Source organism: Loxodonta africana, chromosome 13 (assembly GCF_030014295.1).
Source record: "Loxodonta africana isolate mLoxAfr1 chromosome 13, mLoxAfr1.hap2, whole genome shotgun sequence".
NCBI lineage: Eukaryota > Metazoa > Chordata > Mammalia > Proboscidea > Elephantidae > Loxodonta > Loxodonta africana.
The window spans coordinates 93,989,796-94,012,466 of record NC_087354.1 but is presented as its reverse complement, the minus strand read 5'-3'; the positions used below and the strand labels follow the sequence as shown (position 1 = coordinate 94,012,466).

The 22,671-nt window shown below is 37.4% G+C and overlaps 1 pseudogene; it reads left to right on the top strand.

Annotated features, from left to right (window-relative positions):
- The first annotated feature begins 18,032 nt into the window (after window positions 1-18,032).
- LOC100676451 (olfactory receptor 14A16-like) lies at window positions 18,033-19,690 on the top strand (annotated as a pseudogene).
- Window positions 19,691-22,671: the final 2,981 nt, after the last annotated feature.

Genomic DNA, 22,671 nt, shown 5'->3' with positions numbered 1-22,671 from the left:
CCCTCTCTTATCTCCTTGCTCTGTCTTGGTGTCAGACCAAAATCCAAACTAGATTGCCTTACCACTGTATCCCTGCGATGCCCATCCCCCATAAGCCTTTGCACTTGCTGCCTATTCCCTGCCCCAGCTAGCAGGCTGTGATGCTCTTCCTTCAGGGCCTGGCCTCAGGCACAGCTTTCCTAAAGAAGGTTCCCTGGCCCCATTAACAGAAAACTCAAAGCTATATAAACCATCTTCTTCCAATCACCAGATACCTTTCACTCAAATTTGTTTAGTTATTTAATTCATGTTATTTTATTTTATTTCTAACAATATAATTGAAAATATCTTACATATAATATCGATAGTGTGGTGCGATGGATCACTTTGGTGTGGGCTTCCTTCCCACAGTCTAGTAACTTTCACCCAAGCAACTGGTGGGGATCATGCAAACAAGGTCTATGAAACACTAACAAAGGAATCAGCCAGTTTTGTCATCCTGTTGGGCTTAAAATGAGCCAACTCAGAGGCGGGAATGAGAGGATCTCACCACCACTAAGGAAGAAGCGCCAAGAGCTTAACATGTCCTTTGGATCGGGGATCTCTGCACCGAGAAACTCCTGGAACCAGGAGACCAAGACAGAGTGGTAACACTGCAGTGAGAAGCGGTGGCAGAGAAATGGTAGCAAGTGAGTCTGGGAGGAGAGACCAGCAAAAGATGGTGCAGTGGGCTTCACGGCCCACAGAGTGAGAAAGCTGAGGACCCTTGGGCAGGAGGGTTGCTGGAGGAGTGGGTGCCTCTAGGCACTTGATGGAGCTAGGTTTGCTGACTCACAGAGCAAGAGCCAATCGCCTTTGGGCTGAGGGTAATGGAGGAGTAGGGTGCCTTTGGGCACTTCTGGACAAGGCTGAGAGAGCATGTAACACTTCCCTGAACAGGGCAGAGGCCAAGGAGCCCAGAGAAAAGCATACTTTCAGGCACAGCTGAGAAGAGGCTGCCCTGATGGAAGACCTGTATCCTGAGTGTTCCTGAACCTGAACTGTAACCTGTTACTTCCTTCATAAACCCCATGATCGTATTGTCTGTGAGTTTTGTGTGGCCATTACAATGAATTATCAAACTCAGTGGATAAGTAGAGAGTGCTGCGGAAAGGACAGCTGGTGTCAGAATTGATAAAGATGGTGGAGAGAGGAGACATTTCTGAGCTCTGCCTCATAGAAATCAGCCTTGGGCTATTGATCTTGATTCTCCTTCTCTCTCTTAAAACTAGAGGAGGTCAGACACCACCTCCACACCACTTTTACAGATACAGATTCCTGCCATCGAATTGATTACTACCCGTGGCATCAATATGGTTACCCGTTATGCACCTTATGTACAACAGAAAACAACATCGCCCGCTCTGGGGTCATCCTCAAGGTAATCGGCATGTCTGAGTGTGTCACTGCAGCTGTTGTGTCCGTCTGTCTCACCAGGGATCTCCCTCCCCCTTGTTGACTCTCTGCTTCAGAAAACATGATGTCCTTCTCCCTCGGTTGATCCCTCCTAATGACGTATCTAACGAACCAGGTAGCACCGCGCTCTTCTGTGATCTGTGAGGGTTTCACTGACTCATTCTCGTGAGTAGATCACCAGGTCTTTCCTCCCAGTCTGTCTCAGCTCCTCATTCTCGTGAGTGGATCACCGGGTCTTTCCTCCCGGTCTGTCTCAGCTCCTCATTCTCGTGAGTGGATCACCGGGTCTTTCCGCCCGGTCTGTCTCAGCTCCTCATTCTCGTGAGTGGATCACCAGGTCTTTCCTCCCAGTCTGTCTCAGCTCCTCATTCTCAGTATGCTTTATTTATTTATTTATTTTCACTCTAACATGTACATGGAGTTACAAAGGACCAAGAAAAATCAAAGCAATTTTGAAAATTAAAAATAAACTTGGATAACACACATTATATGATCTTAAGATTTATTATATAGCTTCATTAACTATGTGTTACCGGCATAAAAATAGGCATGTCAAGAAAAGGAAAACAAAGACAACAGACTGGAAAAGGATTTGCAGAACCTACATCTAATAAGGAAACCCTGGTGGTGTAGTGGGTAAGGGCTACGGCTGCTAACCAAGAGGTCGGCAGTTCAAATCCTCCAGGTGCTCCTTGGAAACTCTATGGGGCAGTTGTACTCTGTCCTGTAGTGTCGCTATGAGTCGGAATCGACTCGACGGCAGTGGGTTTTATATCTAATAAGGAAACCCTGGTGGCACAGTGGTTAAGAATTGGGCTGCCAACCAAAAGTTTGAATCTACCAGGCACTCCTTGGAAACCCTATGGGGCAGTTCTACTCTGTCCTATACAGTTGCTATGAGCCAGAATCGAGTCGATGGCAATGGATTATATCTAATAAATGACTTGTAATTAGACTTATAAACAATACTTAAAACTCAACAATTAAAAGGCAGACAACTCATCAAAAACAAACAAAAGATTTGAAAATTCATTTTTCAAAAAAGTGTATAAACGTATGACATTTAAACATATGCAAATTTGCTCATCATCATTAACGTCTCAAAACCTCAAACTCAAAACTCGTTAAATGTATATTAAAACTGCAATATCATATTACTACTGCCTGTGCATATAAGGAATGTGCCTCAGCTAGAGCAACAAGGACACACCAACTGGTCCCTAAGCCATAAAAACAACAGCTAAGACAATCTTAGTAAACATCTTTTAGGAAGTCTTTCACACAAACAAGATACTTAGAGCATGTAAGAGCCACCACTTTTTACTCCTGTCTTTTTCCCTTAGCATTTAGCAAATAGTAAGATTTGTTGGACCAATGAAGACCCTCCTGTTATTGCTGAAGCTTGTACCAATGATTATTAAGGTAAACAACTCAAAATGCAGAATCACAGTGATTTAGCAGTTTTTAGCTTATCTGTGAAAATGTGAATCTTTTAATGATCCTACACATTTGTAACGTCCATACGTATTCATGATTCTGTAATATTTTTCAGACTCAGGCAGACCTATAGCTCTGGCAGCATACTTGTCTGTTTCTCACTTTTGTCTTTTGAAACACGTGCTGAATAAAATCTTTCTTCTTGCTTTACTATAACTTAGTGGTAATTTTACCCAAGGACAATAATTATAGTAGTGATGGTAGGATTTTCTGAAGCAAAGAACTCATTCAACCCTGAGGAGACCTGGACTGCAAAGCAGAAGCCAGCAAACAGAGGTCCTATCTTCTAGACCCCATGCATTCATACTCCACATCCCTTCGACACTGATGGGGTAAGAGCTCTCAGAAAATGAGCCTTTGCTTATTCTTTTTCTTTTTTTTTCCTTTCTCACTGTTTCTTAGCTTTGGTTTGGCATATTGTTTTGAAAACAAGTTGTCTTGTTTAGGGAGAATCTTAGATTTTTGCTTGATCATTTGGCTAAGGTTGACATATAGCGATGCTTTTGGTGAACTGCGACTTGGTATCTAAATTTGGACATTTCGATAAAAAGTTAAAGAGTTGATTCTATTTTCAAAACTCTCTGAGTCACTATAAGTCACAAAATCCAGGCAGACGTTGATCCGTAATCGCCGTTAGGGTAGTCGCCAGCACTCATCATGAGCGTTAGAGACTCCTGTGACAGGATAAATTGGTCACAAGACAGGCCGGAGCAATAGGCTGCCTGCCGCTCACGAGCAAACTCTCATGCAATGAAGGTACACATTGGTCCAAGCAAAACACTGTCCACACCCTGCGGCCCTCTTCTTTAGGTTTCTTTTTGAACCGGGGAAAATCCGCAAAATTGTGCTTTGTCTTAAAACTTTTCTTCCTTTTTAATTTAAAGATGAGAAATAACCAGGAAAAGAGTAAAATTAACAGCCCACCATCCGGCACACCTGAGGCCTATATAGTAAAAAACTTTGAACCTAATTCAACACAATATTTAGAAAAATGGCGTGATTTCTCTACAATGGCCTACATGGGAAATTTTGAATTGGTTAAGTTAGTCTTTTTGAGGTGTAAGTTAGAAGCAAAAGGTACTCAAAACGAAGTCAATGGGAAGTATTTTTTAATTGGTACTTTGAATCCTCGAGAGTCAGAAAATGATTACTTTGGCTTGAGTCAAGGAAAATGTTGCTAAACAACCAAAACAAATTTTGGCATTATGAAAGGGTCCAGTAGCATTGTTAGATTCAATAATGCATAAAACTCATATTAATGTTAGAGAAAACAGGAAAAAAAAACTCAGAAGAATAAAATAGGAAAAAATAAAAAATTGCTTGTATTTATCTTGATTTCAACTCTAGTTCCCTTTTTGCTGAACTGCCTTTTCATTCTGGTGATATGTTTGAATCTGAGTTTCCATCTCCTCTGATGCTTTTAGTAGCTAAACAATCTGAATTAATAGAAGGACTGGTGGAAGTAACAGTAAACCCTTGGTCTAAATCAGAAATTAGGGCAGTTGTAAAAGATTTTCCTGATCCTCATGAAAATCCTCAGAAAATTTTACAGACATTTTCTATCTTCACTAGTACCTATGAGCCAGGTCCTTCGTATTTACATCATTTGTTTCATATGCTACTACGTTCAGGAGGCCAGCTAGATGGATGGCTGGGGCTAAGTGGAAGGACCCAGAAGCAAGTTTAGTTCTAAAGACTGGAGTTAACAGAAAGGAACTAAGAGTTGAGGTTCAAGGTTTGATTAAAGAATTAATAAGTGCATTTCCCAAAGTTTTTCAAAAGAAGGCTGACTGCACAAAAATTTAGGCTTGCAAACAGGGAAAATGAGAAAACTTATATACTTTTATAGATCATTTCTACAAAATATTCTAAGAACAATCAGGCTTAAGGGAATTACAAAAGAACATCAGCCTGTGTTACAGTTAGGGGTGTTATTGCCTGACCTAGCAGGTTTGGTAAAAAGATACATTTTAAATTGGGAAAATGTAAATCCTTCAGAATTGGTTGCAGTTCCTTACAAATTAGCTGCAACTGAAGAAGAAGGAAAAAAAAAAAAATAGAGAATGTGAGGTAAAAACTAGAAAGCCCCAAAATAAACTGATGTCTTTCTGGTTGCAACAGCTGCAAAGTAGAGGTGGTAGTGATAGAATGCCGACCAAGGGACAGACTCAAACAAATATGCCTAAAAATGAGCTAGTTTGTAGCTACTGTAAGAAGCCCAGACATTTCAAGCGGGCTTGTTTAAAACTTAAGAATAAACAAAGGGTTACTTCTTCAGCATCCCCATTACCTTCACAGTGACAGTGCTTCAAGGATTGAGGGGTTTCACCATGGTTCCTCCCAACGGTCAGGGGGAGACAACACTCCGTGTAAATGGGGAGGCTTGTGCCTTCCTGACTGACTCAGATGTAACCAGGTCAGCATAAATCTCATGTGTTTACGAAAACCTCTTCCTCGGAGTAACAAAACTTCTAAAATTGTGGGAATTTCAAATGAACAACAAATTTTGCCTCACTCAGAGCCAGTACCAATACTTCTAGAACCCACTGAAGATTTACATCTTTTCCTCCTCAGCAATGATATTTTGGTAATTTATTAGGGTAAGATTTGTTATCCCAATGGTGATGCCATATACAGTTTACTGACAGTGGAGAAATTCTATTAAACTTTCCTCCATTCGATGAGTCATTTACTGAAAGAAAAGTAGAAGGTGCTCTATACTTTATCCAAGGGTATGAAGTAGACAACTGTGGAACAAACCCAGGGAGAAGAAAAGGACTTAGAATAATGCCTAGTGAACTCCAGGCAAGAACAGCCACAGATGTAGGAAAAGTCTTGTCAGCTGAACTTACTCAGGTTCAGACAGACATTTCTAAACCCCTAACTAGAACAGCTCAGTATCCACTAAAGCCTGAAGCTTTAGTGGGGTTAGAACTTATATTCCAAGATTTTCTGTGTCAAACTTTAGTTATACCATGCACTAATCCTTGCAACACTCTTATTTCTCCAGTAAAAATACCAAACAGTAGAGGGTGGAGATTTGTACAAGTTTTGAAAGCTATAAATAAGATTACGATACTTAGGTCCCCTGTGGTTCTCAATCCTTACTTAGCCCAGGTACTAAGTGATGATGTATTCTTTACAGTTATAGATCTCTGTGGCACTTTTTTTTGTACCCCTGTTTGTCTGGATAGTCAATACTTGCTTTCACCTAGAAAAAAAAAATATGAGGACAGTTTTCCCCCAAGGGTTAAATGAAAGTCCTGCTTAGTTTTTGCAAGTATTACATTCAGATTTTGTTCTATTTTAATTTAAATTAAAAAAAAAAAAAGTCCTCAAATCTATTCTGACCCATGGCGATACTATAGGACAGAGTAGAACTTCCCCATAGGTTTTCCAAGGTGTGGGTAGTGGATTCGAACTGTCAACCTTTTGGTTAGCAGCCAAGCTCATAACCACTGCACCCAACAGGGCCCCATTTTAATATGGATCAGTGTTTTTGCAATACATAGATGATTTTATGATTTGTTCTACCTCTGTACAGTATTTTATTATTACAACATTTAGCCACTAGAGGGCATAAGGCTTCCAAAGAAAAATCATAATTTGCTCAAAAGCAAAAACCAAACCCATTGCCACAGAGATGATTCCAACTCACAGCAACCCTACAGGACAGAGCAGAACTGCCCCATAGGGCTTCCAAGTTGCAGCCAGAGGATTCCAACTGCAAACCTTCTGGTTAGCAGCAGAATGCTTAACCACTGCACCACAATTTGCTCAACCTGTTAAATATTTAGGGCAGCTTATTTCAGCTGAAGGTATTTTTGAAGATTCAAGAAGAAAGGAAACTATGTTAACTTTTCCTTTGCCTACTGTGCTCCTGGCACTACTTTCTTTGTAGTATGAGGTCCCCATGTCTCAAGGACTCACTGTGCTCCTGGCACTACTTTCTTTGTAGTATGAGGTCCCCATGTCTCAAGGACTCACTGTGCTGCTGGCACTACTTTCTTTGTAGTATGAGGTCCCCATGTCTCTCTGCTCATTTATCTCTTTTGTATCTTAGAAGAGATTGACTCAAAGCACAACCTAATCTTGTAGATCAAGTTCTGGCTCATTAACACAACTGCTCTTAGCCCCACCTCATCGAAATCATATTGGTAAGATTTTTTACACATAGAAAAATCACATCGGATGACAAAATGGTGAACAATTACACAATACGGGGAATCATGGACTAGCCAAGTTGACACACATTTTTGGGGGACACAATTCAATCCACAACAGGTAGTATAGTCTTCAATTAGATGCAGTTGCTTATGCTTATCCTCCATGCTCAAGGGCAGTGGCAGCAACTGGGAAATTAGTAGAAGACACTGAAGATAAATTTTAAGTAATGACTTAGGTTTCTTTGTTTCACACGCAGTGCCTGCTATTCTCAGATCTGCTTTAACTCAGGGTCTATCTGCCAGCAGGTTAACCTCTTATGAAGCCTTACCATTGACAGCCCCAAATATTCTAATATACGTTGTTAAAGCTTTAAATCTTGCTACTCTTTTCACTGAGGAAGAAGGAGTACCACAGGACTACTTTGATGTGACAGATCACCTTCTGATCCCAAGAGGAGATATCCAAGAAACTCCTTCAGCGAACCTTTCTGTAGTTTAATTTGTAGATCATTCTTACTTAAAACCAAGTTTGACTTCAAGCAAATATCAGGGAGGACATGTGGTAGCCGAGTTAGTAGCTCTTACCTAAGCTTGCAGATTAGGAAAAAAATCAATCCGTGACCATATTTACATATATATTTGGATGGTTCGTGACTTTGGGATGTTATGGAAACAGCAAAGATTTTTAATATTGGGAGGAGGTTCTCCCATTAAGAATGGAAATAGGTATTTGAATTCTTGGAGGCCTTACTGTTACCTTCAGACATAGCCGTGGTTAAGACACAAGCACAGCAGCCAAAGTGACAGCTTCAGACTGAGGAAGTGATGGCAGTGGATTAGCTGACGCTGCAGCAAAAAGAGCGGCCGGTAAAGAAACCTCAATACCCAACCCAGCTCTATCTGAAAATTCCTCAAGGGTAGTTCAAACTGAAGTTATTGGGACGAATCCCCCCTCAAAGTTAAATGAAATAAAAAATTAGGAAAGCAGGGACCTACCAAGTCTCTATTTTTAATACAGAATCCAAATTTAGAGGTATTGAAAAGGCATCAAAACTTATGCCCTGAAACTGAAATGACTAAACAGACAGCAGGTAAATTCCATCTTAATAAAGAGAATGAATCCTGGATGGGTCCTGGCAATAATATTGTTACTCTGAAGGGAATACATAGACCGTTGTTATTGGCCAGCTTATTAGAATTCCAAGAGCATAAACACTTTGGGGGAAACTTTGAAGATGCAGCTTACTGTTTACATGACAAACATGATACCATAGATAGATAGATAGACGTCTATTAATGGTTGAAGGAACAGGACCAGATAGCTACCATTCTGAGTGCACTCATTTTGGGAATAGAGAAAAATGTCAGTTGTGCTGAGGATGTAAATCCAGTTTACATCCACAGGTAGGAGAGGATCCAGAGAAAACCACACATGCTAAGTTACACAGTTTACTTTCACACCAAAAAGCTATGCCTCCTCTAGAACAACAAATATGGAAGGAAGAGGAATGTACTTTAAATTATGACACAGACCTTCGGATAGGGCCTGATCAAACTCTGGTCGTGCCAAGACAATTACATCTTCCTGTAATTTATAGTTTCTGCCAAGATCATTTGGTAAGAGAAAAAACTCTACAGAAAATTTTAAAAATACGTTACTGGGGTCATTTCTGAAAACTGTGAATGATGTGGTGAGAAATTGCACTATTTGCCAAAAATTTAACCCATAAGGAACTTATTCAGCTCCTCTGGGTCGATATCTCCTCCCTACAGGACCTGTGGCTGATTGGCAAGTAGATTTTATACAGCTTCCTCCAGCTCAAAATTATGTTTTAGTCATGATATGCAGATATTCTCATTGGGTAGAAGCATTTCCCTGTCAAAATACTACTGCAGCCTTTGTTGTTAAAAACTTGTTAGAAACTATTCTTCCTGTGTGGGGTACTGCTCATACCCTGTGTAGTGATAGAAGTTCTCACTTTACTGGTGAAATTTTGACAGCAGTTTGTGACACCTTTCCTATCTTGGGTCAGTTACATTATTCATATCATCCACAGTCTTTGGGGTTAGTTGAAAAAACAAATGGGATAGTAAAAGTCCCATGAGCTAAACTTACTACTTCTTTAAAACTAAGGTGGGCTCAAGTGCTTCTAATCGTGTTGATAAATCTACGTTCCACTCCTTTTGGTCCTCACGAGTTAACCCTATTTGAAATAGAAACTGGACACATTACGCCTCTTCCTTATAATGCTATAATTCCTGATTCAAATTTGATTTCAAGTAGTTTGTTAAAGTATTGTCAAAGCTTAATACAGTATGCTAAAGCCAATGATAAAGTAAATAAAACATGTTTATTCTCAAACTTCTAGTTACATAAGGTTTCATGCACCAAAACATTGTAACCATGTATATGAGAAATGACACCAGATGAAAGACTCTTTAGAATCAAAATGGAAAGTTCCCTCTTTAGTTTTACTAACAAATGAATTCGCTGCAAAATTATAGGGTGTAAAATCCTGGGTACGTCTTTCCCAATTAAAGATGGCCAAGGTTCCTGGCTGCATGACTGAACTGGCAGGAGGACTAAAATTGAAGTTCAGACACCCTCCCAAAACACCCATCAACTGACCTCCTTGGATGAGGGACTCCAAAAATACAAGCTAGGTATCTTGCTTGCTATTTGTTATATTCTTTGGTACTTTATTAATCTATATTAATTAATTTTCTTTTTATTCACAATGATGCTCATTGTTTAGTTACCTTTTTATTAATTCAAAGAATAGATACTTGGGATGAAAATGCTTTTGTATCATTATCAAAATCTTTAGTGAGTGCTGGTAATTTAACACAGTGCTGATTTGTCATCAGAACCCTCATTCTGTTAAAGAAAATTCTGACCTTTTAGCATTCTCCATGTTAAATTATCATTTGATTCCACCTCCTACTTTAAATTCTAGCAAAACTTTATCCTGAGTTATTAAAGTTAAATTATGAACTCCTCAGTTTGTAACCCCAAAACCATGCTTTTATACCACTTGAACCAAACCAAAAACCAAACCCACTGCCATCAAGTCAATTCTGACTCATAGTGACCCTATAGGACAGAGTAGAACTGCCCGGTAGAGTTTCCAAGTTGCACCTGGTCGATTTGAACTGCTGACCTTTTGGTTAGCAGCTGTAGCACTTAACCACTACGCCACCGGGGCATATCACTTAGATCCCATTAAATGATTACTTACATGACACACAGTTACTTCAAAGATATCTTCATTTGCCTTGTAATAAGGGTGAATATTTTATAGAATTATATCAACATCCTCATAGAGATTTAGGTAATTGACATAAAGAGCACTATAGTAAACTAGTTGAAATTACAACCCATGATTAGCCATCTAGTCCTCATGCTTATAATAATGAATGCTGGAGAAATATTGCCTATACAGAATTATGACTAATAAGACTCCACAGACGTAGTCAATTTCATTCTGGTGTTTCATTCCTGGCAAGGTCCACTTGTACAGTCATCACTTACGTTGGTGAAAAAAGGTATTTGCAATGAGGAAATCATTGATCTCGCAAAATTCAATCATGTAATCTCCGGCATCGTTTCTATCATCAAGACCATATTCTCCAGTTACCAGCCTTTCTTCTTTGTTTCTAACTTTCGTACTCCAATCACCAGTGATTATCAGTGCATCCTGATTGCATGTTTGATCAATTTCAGACTGCAGAAGTTAGTAAAAATCTTCAATTTCTTCATCTTTGGCCTCAGTGGTTTGGGTGTAAATTTGAATAATAGTCTTATTAACTGGTTTTCCTTGTAGGCATATGGATATTATCACTTACAGAATTGTACTTCAGGATAGATCTTCAAATGTTCTTTTTGGTGACAAACACAATGCCATTCCTTTTCAAGTTGTCATTCCCAGCATAACAGACCACACTGTTGTCTTATTACAAATGGCCAATATAAGTCTATTTCACTCACTAATGCCTAGGATATTGATGATTGTGTGTTCCATTGTATTTTTGATGATTCCCAATTTTTCTAGATTCATACTCTGTACATTCCAGGTTCCAATTATTAATGGATGTTTGTAGCTGTTTCTTCTCATTTTGAGTCATGCCACATTAGCAAATGAAGGTCCCGAAAGCTTGACTCCATCCACATCATTAAGGTCGACTCTACTTTGAGGAGCAGCTCTTCCCCAGTTGTCTTTTGAGTGCCTTCCAACCTGGGGGGCTCATCTTCTGGCACTATTTCAGACCATGTTCCCCTGCTATTCATAAGGTTTTCACTGGCTAATTCTTTTCAGAAGTAGGCTGCAGGTCTTTCTTCCTATCCTGGAAACTCAGCTGAAACCTATCTGCCATAGGTGACCCTGCTGGTGTTTGCATACCTGTGACATAGTTTCCAATATCACAGCAACACACAAGCCCCCATAGTATGACAAACTGACAGACATGTGGGGGTATGTTAAGTGGAATGGTTAATAATAGTAAATTAATAAAAAGATCAAGTATGGAAAGGAAAGAATAACATGAACAGTGAAACACACAGAATTTCCAGAGTAATATGATAGATTTAAATTTGGCTGCATTTATAATTATATTAGATGCACCAATAATTCCTAATAATCAAGATTTTCAGATTAAAAAAATGAAAATCCAATATTTCATTTACACTTAAAATATAAGAATAGAAATTAGGTTAAAGAAAGAGGATCGAAAGGAATCCAACAAATAATTATAAAGCAACAGAAACCTCGTATGGCTATAATAATGTCAGACTCTAAGGACTTTAAAGAAAAAACATTACAAAATATGAAGAATCATATTTTATAAAGATAAAGTTTCAATTCCTCAGGAGCATTTAAGAACTTTTAATTTGATAAACCTTATTGTAAAGTCTCAAAGTATTTCTTTTTTATCATTGGTCAACAATAAAAGAAAAGCACAGGAAGATCCACAATAATATTGGAAATTTTTAAACAAATTTTAATAAAACTCTCACTTACTGAATGAAATATCTAGCCCCACCTCCCCCCACCCCCCCAAAAGACACAGAAAATGTGAAGATATTATTTAGCAGGATAGATATAGTTGTCACAGAAAACAACTGAACATAAATAATTTGATGAGCCGTAAAACAAATTGAAATTATGTAGTTTATACTCTAACCACAATAGAATCAGTTTAGAAATAAATATCAGAAATTTAATATCCATCTCTTTGGAAAATAAACAATAAACCACTGAAAATGTACTTTAGAGGAGAAATCTAGGTAGGAACTAGAATATATTTTGAAATGATCAATAAAGAAAATACAATATATCCCCATTTGCAAGACTTGTTTGTTCTCTCTTCCAGTCACTAACATCCTCCCTTTGCCTAGGAGGTTGATCTTGGAATCACAGTTTTTTCTCTGTATATTTTACATAAAAGATGTGGGAGGGCCACAACAATGGGTTCTTGCAAAGCTGGCCATGGCATTAAGTCCTCACCTTCTCCATGACCTTGAAAAATCATACATGTCAAGAGCTGTACTCGGGTATAGACTGAGTTCATAGGAATTTAAATTATTAAATGCTTCTTCTACTTTCTTGAGATGATCGTATCATATTTCACCCCTTTTCTATATTAAAAGAATATAATCTGTGCTAATTATGTCAAATGAATCACAAAAGTTAAATGATATATATTATATTCCTAAAATAAGCCTAAAATTTATTTCTTAAATATTTGAAAATATTCTTTCATGAAGTCATCTTCACATTGATTTCTCTTTGTACGATTTAATTTCTTTAATCTCAAAATCAAGAATTAAAAAGATATAGTACTAATCTTTTTTTTTTTTTCTATCAGTTCTCGTAACTTTTGTTTTATGGGAGTTCATCGATTTCACCTGAAGTATAAAATAGATTACCCTCAAATTTGTCATTTTGTCTTCTTATGACTTATTCATTGCATTCATTTTTTAATGGATTGTACTAAGCTTTTTGTTGTTGTTTTGTTTTTTAAGGACTAATGTTTTCCTTTGTTGAGCCTTTCTATCATATGTTTATTCACTTGTTTATTAATGTGTGTATTTGTGTTGTTTATTTATTCTGCTTTTTGTGTTTGTTTTCTACTGATATACAGTCTAATTTTTTTTCTATTTGGTAATTTTTAAGCCTGTAAATTCCTACTAAGCAAGCATTTTGCCATATTCTAAAAGTTTCAATATGTTTTATTATAATTATTATTTTTATAAGTTTTCTAATATTGATTGTGATTTATTTTTGAACTATTAGTTAACTAGAAGCATATAACTATGCCTCAACATGTAAGAATTTTCTAGTTATCTTAGGAAAAAAAAAAACTTAATTTACTGTTACCATAAGACATATTGTATATGTTTTATGATCTATTAAGAGTGATTTGTAGGGTAGCATAATGTTTCTCAACCACAACGTTACTGACATCTTAGAATAGGTAATTCTTTGTTGGGGGAAGCTGTCCTGTACAGTGTAGAGTAATTAGCATAATCTCTGGTCAGTACCCATTAGATGCCAGTATCACCCCACCTCCTGCAGTCATGACGATCAAAAAGTGTCTCCAGACATGGCCTAATGTTCCCTGGAGTGCAACCTCACACCCATGGAATATCACTGGTTTTACCATATGCTAAATTTTGGTAGATGTTCCATGTAGACTTAAAAATAATGTGACACTGTTGGACCCAGGTTTCTATATGTCACTTGTTCAAGTTTATATACCATTCTGTTTAAACTTTTTATAGCACTATTAATATCAGTTATTGATGCAGATGTGTTAAAATTTTCAACTGTTTAACTATAATTATGGATTTGTTTATCTTTTATTTTCATTAACTTTGGTATAGATTTTGATAATACATTATTCAATTCATACAAATTTAGAATAGTCATATCTTCATGGATTAACACTTAGCCTTTCCACTTGTATTCTTATTTCTGATATACTCGAGTTAACTTTAATTTTCTATTTATCTCACCTGTTCCAAACTTTCTATCCTTCATTATAGCTATATTTTTAAAGTAAAATATAGTCACTTTATTCAAGGAATGCTTATGAAAACAAAAGGATAGAGTTGTCAAAAATAAATAAGAATAAAGAAGAAGCACCTTCTCTTCTCCATCCTCTGTGCAAAGCTTTGCTCTCAAAACCTAAATCGTACACATTGAATGTCTCTCTCCCTCTGTGAAGTGGATGGGCCACTAAAACTAAAAACGCCATTGATTTCTTAGAGTTACTTGCTTCTGTTACCCCAACTCTATTCCAAAGCCAAAGAGCTAAGCTGAAACAATGCGTGTGCCTATGAAAAGGGTCCCTATTCCTGCTAGAGACACAGGAAGAGCACTTCAATGCTAAAGTGTATCATAATAACCCTATAGGACAAAATAGAACTGCTCCCATAGGGTTTCCAAGGAGCAGCTGGTGGATTCAAACTGCTGACCTTTTGGTTAGCAGGCCAACGCTTAACCACTGAGCCAACAAGGCTCCAAAGTGTATCCTAATGAAATACATGAGCCAAGTACACTGTGATGGAACATCAATCTAACATGGTATATTTGGTCAGGCTCTGAAACCCACAAGATTGGATGACAAGCTAAATTCAAGTTCTAACATATTCAGGAATAGTTTCTCTCCCAAGAGAGAATGGAGAAAACATGCCCTATTCCTCTCCAGTAATTTGGGGCAAAATGAAATAAAAAATCACACAAAATCTCAAAGTTTTACCATGTTTTTTAAAATAAATTTAATCACTGCTAATATATTTCCTAGAAGACACTCAGGCAACAGACAATTTTATTTTTCAAGATGTTTATTATCTAGTTAAATATGAATAACCACCCGTCAATCTCATAGTCCTTCCTTAAAAGGAAAGTACTAGTAAGGCAGTTCATGTAAAAAAAAGCCCTTTAATTTCTCCTTCTTTTACATCCCACACATTTTGATTATTGTATTTTCTTCTTAGGTCAGTTCAAAATAGCTGCTCTTAGGTACACGGATTATTTAGAAAGTTGTTGTTTAACTTCCATGTGGTTAGAGATTGTCATTATATCCTTCTGTTTTTGGCTTTAAGTTTGATTTCTTTATTGCCAGAGAGCATATTTTGTATGGCTTCAATCTTTTACATGTATTAATGCTTGTTTTATGAACAAGGGCATGGCCTACCTTGGTAAATACCTCATGCATAATTGAGAGAAATGTGTATCCTGACGATGTGGGGTAGAGTGCTTTAGAAATGTGAGTTAAATCCAGATGGTGGATGGTATTTCTCAGTTCTATATCCTTGCTGATTTTCTGACTACTAGTTCTATGTATTACTAGTTCTATGTATTATTTAGTTCTATGTATTATGTATTACTGAAAGGAACGTTAAAGTATCTATCATTGTGAATTCATCTATTTCTCCTGTCATTTGTTTCATGTATTTTGCAGCTCTCTTGTTAGGATTATGTCTTCTTGGTAAATTCATCATTTTACCATTATGTAATGTCTCTCTCTACGCTTGTTAGTTTTCTGTCCTGATGTTAATATAACCACTCCAGCCTTCTTTTTATTAGTGTTTGCCTAATATAAATGTTTTTCATACTTTTAATTTTAACCTACCTATATGTTTTTTTTTTATATGTTTATATTTAAAGTAAATTTCTTGTAGATAGTATATGGTTTATGTATTTTTTTTAAAAATCTATTCTGATAATTTCTGCCTTTTAGTCAGTGTTTTATAGTATTTATATTTAATGTAACTATTGATACGATTAGATTTAAAATTATACATTTATTAGCTGTTTTCTACAACTTTTAAATAATTTCTATAGAGAATATCTTAATATACAATTTAAGCTCAAAAGTAAGAAAAAAACAAGATTACAAGATAGCAATTAAGCTCTTCCGCCAGGTATAGATTAGGTCATAGCGGTACCTGGAATCAGGTTCTTAAACACTGCCTGTCAAAAAAAAGGCAGTAATAATTTAGAAACCAATGTACTAACCTAATAGGACCAAATGGGTATTATTCTTGTTTGCATAATATGAGTCTTGGACATCCCTGTGTGTGAATTATGGGGCTGGATTCAAAATCTGGCCTCTCCAGGGCTTCAGGTCCCAAGCTGTTCAAGGTGTCATAGGAAAAAAACAAACAAGAAAACCTCATAAATTTTTTTGGCCAGTTATATCCCACTCTAATTAGACACTTGTGAACTCCAGAAAATGATCACATCTTACGGCCTTTTAAATCTAACCATGAAGGAACACAGAAATCTGTGATTTTGTATTCAACCGGCATCAAGAAAGCACAGCCATAACATTACAGTCATTTTCATCCAGACTCAGTTTCTCCAGAGGAGCTGTTTGAGTGTATGAAAAAGGGTATTTATTATCCCAGCTTCTGCCTGCAGCTCTGCAGCGTCTAAGGAATGCCCTAGTAGGGGTGATGGAAATGAGAAACCCTGCAGACTTCTACTGGGTGATGGTGAGTTAATCCCCCCGCCCCCACATTTCTTTCATGTCCCTTTTCAGTGGGAGTCTCATTTATTGTTTGCCCATAAGAGGGCATATGACTAAGAAAAAAAGATGCTACATCCCTTTGATATATCTTGTAGGTTATTTTATTTCATCTGCTTCCTTTCTCCTACTATTCAGGGAGATGAGATCGTAGGAGGTGACTTCATGCTCTAATAGTCAGGACTATTATCAGGCCAATTTAGTTCAGTACATTTGAGCAAGACAGTGTCTGAGGAGCTGATATAATTCTATTTCTCTTTATTCTTCCACTAAATAAAGAGATTATTCTTGTTCTGTACAAGCCATAAAACCTCTGATCATGTTATACTCCTTTCCTTCTGATTTGTTCCCTTGGTAATCGGGATACTAATTCAATTGTCCTTTTTCATAGAGAAAAAATGGCCACCAACCTTTTAGGGGAAGTGTAGAGTGAGATTAAATATGCAATTTGGAATTTTTTCTTACATCTCTCTCAAATATATATATATATATATATTTGTATTTATCTACATATAAATTTATTTGTATATATCTCTATTATCTCTATCTATCTATCTGTCCGTCTGTCTATGTATCTATGTATCTATGTATCTATCTATGTATCTATGTATCTATGTATGTATCTATCTATCTATCTATCTATCTATCTATCTATCTATCTATCTATCTATCTATCTATCTATCTATCATCTATCTATCTATATCATATATATCCTTGGTTGTGCAGCTGTTAAGAGCTTGGCCGCTAACCAAAAGTTGGCAGTTCAAATCCACCAAACACTCCTTGGAAATCCTATGGGGCAGTTTTACTCTAACCTCTGGGTCACTATGAGTCAGAATTGACTCAAAGGCAACAAGTCAAATATATACACACAAATACATGTGCATACATGCACATACGTGCTTACATACCTCCACATAAATTATAACAAGGATAATTTTAAGATAATTTCACCATGCTATAACAATATCTATTTATTTGGTTTTCCAATTATCCTGCAACATTTTATGCAGTTCTGGAAAATCCAAGACATTTCCTTAATTGTGGGAAATTGAAATATTTTCTGCTGAGGATCCTGAGCAGTGCAAACATATCTAAGAAATTTGGGGGAGAACATGTAGAAAAAGGAAAACGTATATGTTCATCATTTCAGTAAAGGAATTTAGCTCTTGCATGTTCAGAATGGGAACCCTGGTGGCATAGTGAGCTGCAGCTGCTAACCAAAAAGTCAGCAGTTTGAATCCACCAGGTGCTCCTTGGAAACCCTGTGGGGCAGTGCTACTCTGTCCTTTAGGGTTGCTGTGATTTGGAATCGACTCGACGCCAATGGGTTTGGGTTTTTATATATATATATATATATATATTTCAGAATATATTCCAAAGCGACTACATCTCCCTTCCAGACACCCAAGGCACTGCAAATGGTATAACCCTCCTTTCTCTACGTCAACTCACAGAAAAGCTTATTAAAGTTCAAAATTCAAACCGAAAAATTCACTGCTGTCAAGCTGATTTTGACTCACAATGACCCTGTAGGGCAGAGTAAAAAAAAACCACCCAGCGCCATTAGTACTACCTTATAGAGTTTCCAAGGCTGTATAGTTCTACTCTGTTCTATAGGGTCACTATGAGTCGGAATCGATTCGATGGCACTGGGGTTATGTCTTTATGGAAGCAGGTTGCCTCGTCTTTCTCCTGTAGGGAGGCTAGTAGTTCAGTTAACCTTTCGATTAGCAGTGGACTGCTTTAAGCACTGCACCACTAGGGTGCTCTTATTAATATAATTCACTCCATATATTTTAAAAAGAAATAAATTTTACATGTTGGGATTAGCCTATACTAGACTGAGGACCTGAAGACAATTATTGATAACAAAAGGAATACAGGCACTTTGGGAGTAAAGCTATGGCAGAAGAGAACAGGTAGAATACAGAAGAGATCAGTGAATGAAAAAGTTAAAAAGTTGTGCTTTCTATTTTCTTCCTGAAGAATCGGCATGTCTGAAAAACTTACCAACAAGACCATCATCACGGAGTTCTTGCTCATGGGATTCCCTGGTGACTGGGTAATACAGACACTCCATGCAGCACTCTTCTTCCTCATGTACCTGGCAGCACTGATGGGGAACCTCCTTATCTTCACCCTCACCACCGTAGACCAGCACCTTCAAACCCCCATGTATTTCTTCCTGAAGAATTTGTCCTTGATTGGTATCTGCTACTTCTCTGTCACTTTCCCCAAGTCCACCACGAACACTCTAACCAACAGGCATTCCATCTCCTTCCTAGGATGCGCCTCACAGCTCTTTCTTGTTATTTTTTTCACGGGCACAGGGTTTGCCCTCCTTATTGTCATGTCCTATGACCGCTACGTTGCCATCTGCCATCCTCTGCACTATGAGACCATTATGAATAGGAGGTGCCTGTGTGCAGATGGTGACTGCATCATGGCTCGGTGGGTGTGCCTATGGATCCATTCATGTGGCAGGTACGTTCTCTGTCAATTTCTGTGGGTCCAACGTAGTGCACCAGTTCTTCCGTGATGTTCCATCATTGCTTACGCTTGCTTGTTATGGGGAGCATATTTTAGAATATGCATTTATCATTGCTAGCTGCTGTTTTGTTTTTGTGTGTTTTATTTTAATGGTTGTGTCTTATGTTCACATTTTTTCCACCGTTCTCAGAATCCCTTCTGCAAAGGGCAGAGTGAAAACTTTCTCCACTTGCATGCCCCACCTCACTGTGGTGACCTTGTTCTTCTTTTCAGGAATTATCACATATTTAGCAAAAAATTTAAAATCTTCATCTTCACTAAAAATGTTGATATCTGCACTTTACACTGTTACCACCCACTCTTAATCCTCTCATCTATAGCCTGAGAAACAAAGACATGCAGATGGCCCTAGAGAAATTGATAGCTGGCAAAATATCAAGAATATTTTCTTGATTTACATATGCAAAATAATTTAAATGTATGATTTGGCTGACAAAAATTGTTTCAAAATGAAGAGATACTTTATTCTCCTACTGCTAGTCTACAGAATGTGACAATATTTTGTCTAACAGAATATCAGGTCAAAATTTTATTGTCATTTGTTGTGTAGTGAATGAATAGCTTGGAAACTTTCAATTTAATGGCTCTTTTTCCTGTATTGATTTCAGGGGGCAAATTCTGAATGTCTTATATTCATTGTCAGTGTTTCCGAACATACTGCAATTTTGCAAACTTCTGGAGGGTAGTCATGCAAAATAGTATGTTTTACTATAAGTCCTGGAATACGGTTTATTTTTAAAGTGCCCATAGTTAAAATAAAGATGCGAGACTCTTTATAACCTGTCTTTAGGAGTTCTATTTATTTGTGCTAATTAAATATTTAATTTTGGGATTCATAGCAGAATCATCAGCGAGTTGTCAAATTGCAGTGGTCACTGGCCACTCAGGTATTAAGAAGGTCCAAAAATGGTGATGACAACATTCTTATAAAAAGTCAAGTTTCAGAATAGGATTTCACCAGAAATATTTATGTTGTTGCAAATAAACACAGAATATCACAATCCTGATGTAATTGTGTACAAGTCTCTTAGGTACACATGTTTATCATTCCAGTTCTCCTTTCCCTAATTCAATTAAAAAAAAAAAAAAAACTCATTGACATGGAGTTGATTCCAACTCACAGTGACTCTATAAAACAGAGTAGAACTGCCCCCTTAGGGTTCCCAAGTCTGTAATCTTTACAGAAACAGACTTCCACAGCTTTCTTCTGGGGAGTGACTAGCAGGTCCAAACCACCAACTGAGAACTTTAATTAGCCCCTGCGCCACCAGGGCTCCTGATGGGTCTTCTCTAGTTCAAGATTCTTCCACATATTTTGTGCATTAACTTTCCCTCATTCTTTGATTTTTCCTTTCTTCTGTCATTCCTTCCTCCATCACTCCTTTCGTTACTTCCTTTTTTATGTCCCTTATTATCTTTCTTTTTCTCTTTCACCCCTTTATTTGTCCCTTTTTTTATCTTTCTTTTTCTCTTTCACCCCTTTATTTGTCCCTTTTTTTCTTACTTTTCCGCTTTAAGAATAGATTCATTTTTCTTGTCTCCACTTTCACTCCTCCATGTCATTTTATGTTTCTTCCTACTCAGATTACCTTACCACATACCTAAAAAAATACTTCTACCCTCTTTATTGCAACCTTGATGTGGAAATGACCACTGCTGCCTCTGTGTGTAAAAGTGCTTCACACATTGTGACCTGCTCCAGTAGCTGGGATTGATCTGAACTTGGTTTAGTCATGCATGACAATACATTCCTTTTTTTTCCTTCCTTTTCTCTGTATTTTAATGTTAATGACTTTTTAAAAAGAGCCCTCAAGCGGAACTATTTTACCACGAATACTGAAATTCCATTTTCCTTTTCTTAGATATATATGATGATTTTGTATCATTAAATTCTAATTTTACATTTAGTACAGCTCACACTTTTAGTCACTCCTAGTCTTCCCACTGTATGTCAGCTAATCATCACTCCATTTTTCTGTTAATCTGACTGTGATTCTCACTCATTTGTTTTTCTCTCTCAGCCACATCTAATAACTCAGCAAATCCTTTTGTCTCTGTTCTCCAGGAGTTTATCGTTTCTTACAAATTACACTGATGCCACCCTGAGTCACACCCCTATGACTTGTCATTTAGACTGTGGCTATAGCCCCCAACCTGGTCTACCTGCTTCTTCCCTCACCTGCCTTCTGACTATCCTCGGTGAAGCAGCTGAGTTGATTTGTAGGATCAACGTTAATTGCAGCTCAGCTCACATTCAGGACAAGTCAGAGTCCTCCCAATGTTATACAAAGTTCTCCATCATCTATGCTTTAGTTATGTAATAGTCCTGAATTTTCCCACTCATCGCCCTCTTCAAATCCCAGTGCCCTCTTTGTTCCTGGTTTAGGTACTCTCTGCTGTTGCTGCAGCTTCTGGTTGGAAAGCCCTTCTTTCAGTTATCTGCTCAGCTACTTCCCTGTTCTTCCAAATTATGGTTTTATAAAATGCTGAGTGAAACAGAATTTTCTCTCTGTATTTCTCTTTCAATCTATGTGTGTATGTGTGTGTGCATTTGTTTGTGACCTATAGTAAAATGTGTTGTTAGCTGCTGTTAACTCAATCCCTGACCAATGTCGAACCCATGCATAATGTCAAGAAACACTGTCTGGTCCTGTGTCATCTCCATAATTGGAGTGGATCAAACCATTGTGATCCATAGGGTTTTTGCTGGTTGATGTTTTGATATAGGTTTCCAGGCCTTTCTTCCTGGTCTGTCTTAGTCTGGATGCTCCTCTGACACCTGTTCAGCATTTTAGCAACACACAAGCATCGCCTGACAGGTGTGTGATGACTGTGCTTGAGGAGTGTTGACTGGAAATTGAATGCAGGTCCCCAGCATGGAAGGGAGGAATTCTACCACTCAACAACCACTGCCCATTGTGAAATATGGTTACCGTAAATTAAAGTGAAAGCCTGGATTGAAGACTTGACTGACCTAACACACACTGTAGTCAGTTCTCTTGTGTAGAGATATGTGGTTTCGCTACAGGGTAAATTCAGAGTTAGTCTGATGTTCTAAACAGGTTTAGACTAGATTCATCTCCTATACATTTCCTTCAAGTGCAGGTTTTCTGTGAGTTTAGATTTCTGTTTGTGTAGAGCTGCTCATATTATAATCATGATATTGAGGGGTAGGGGGGGTCATAAAGAAGCATACTGAACCTTCAGCCATATACTGAAAGATTAAGTAATAAATACAAGTAAAATATATTTTATACTGTTTTGTAAGGGGCCTTTTTAGGTCCTGAAAATATCCTCTAAACATTGCCATTGATTCATAGGAACCATTATTTGATTAATGAGCCTTTTATTTATTATGATATGTCTTCTGTATATAACCAAATACTACACTCATGTTTTAGCATACTGTTTATAGATTTGTATTGTTTTATAGTAATATAAATGACATTAACTAAAATACCAAACTACAGAAAATCATATAATTAA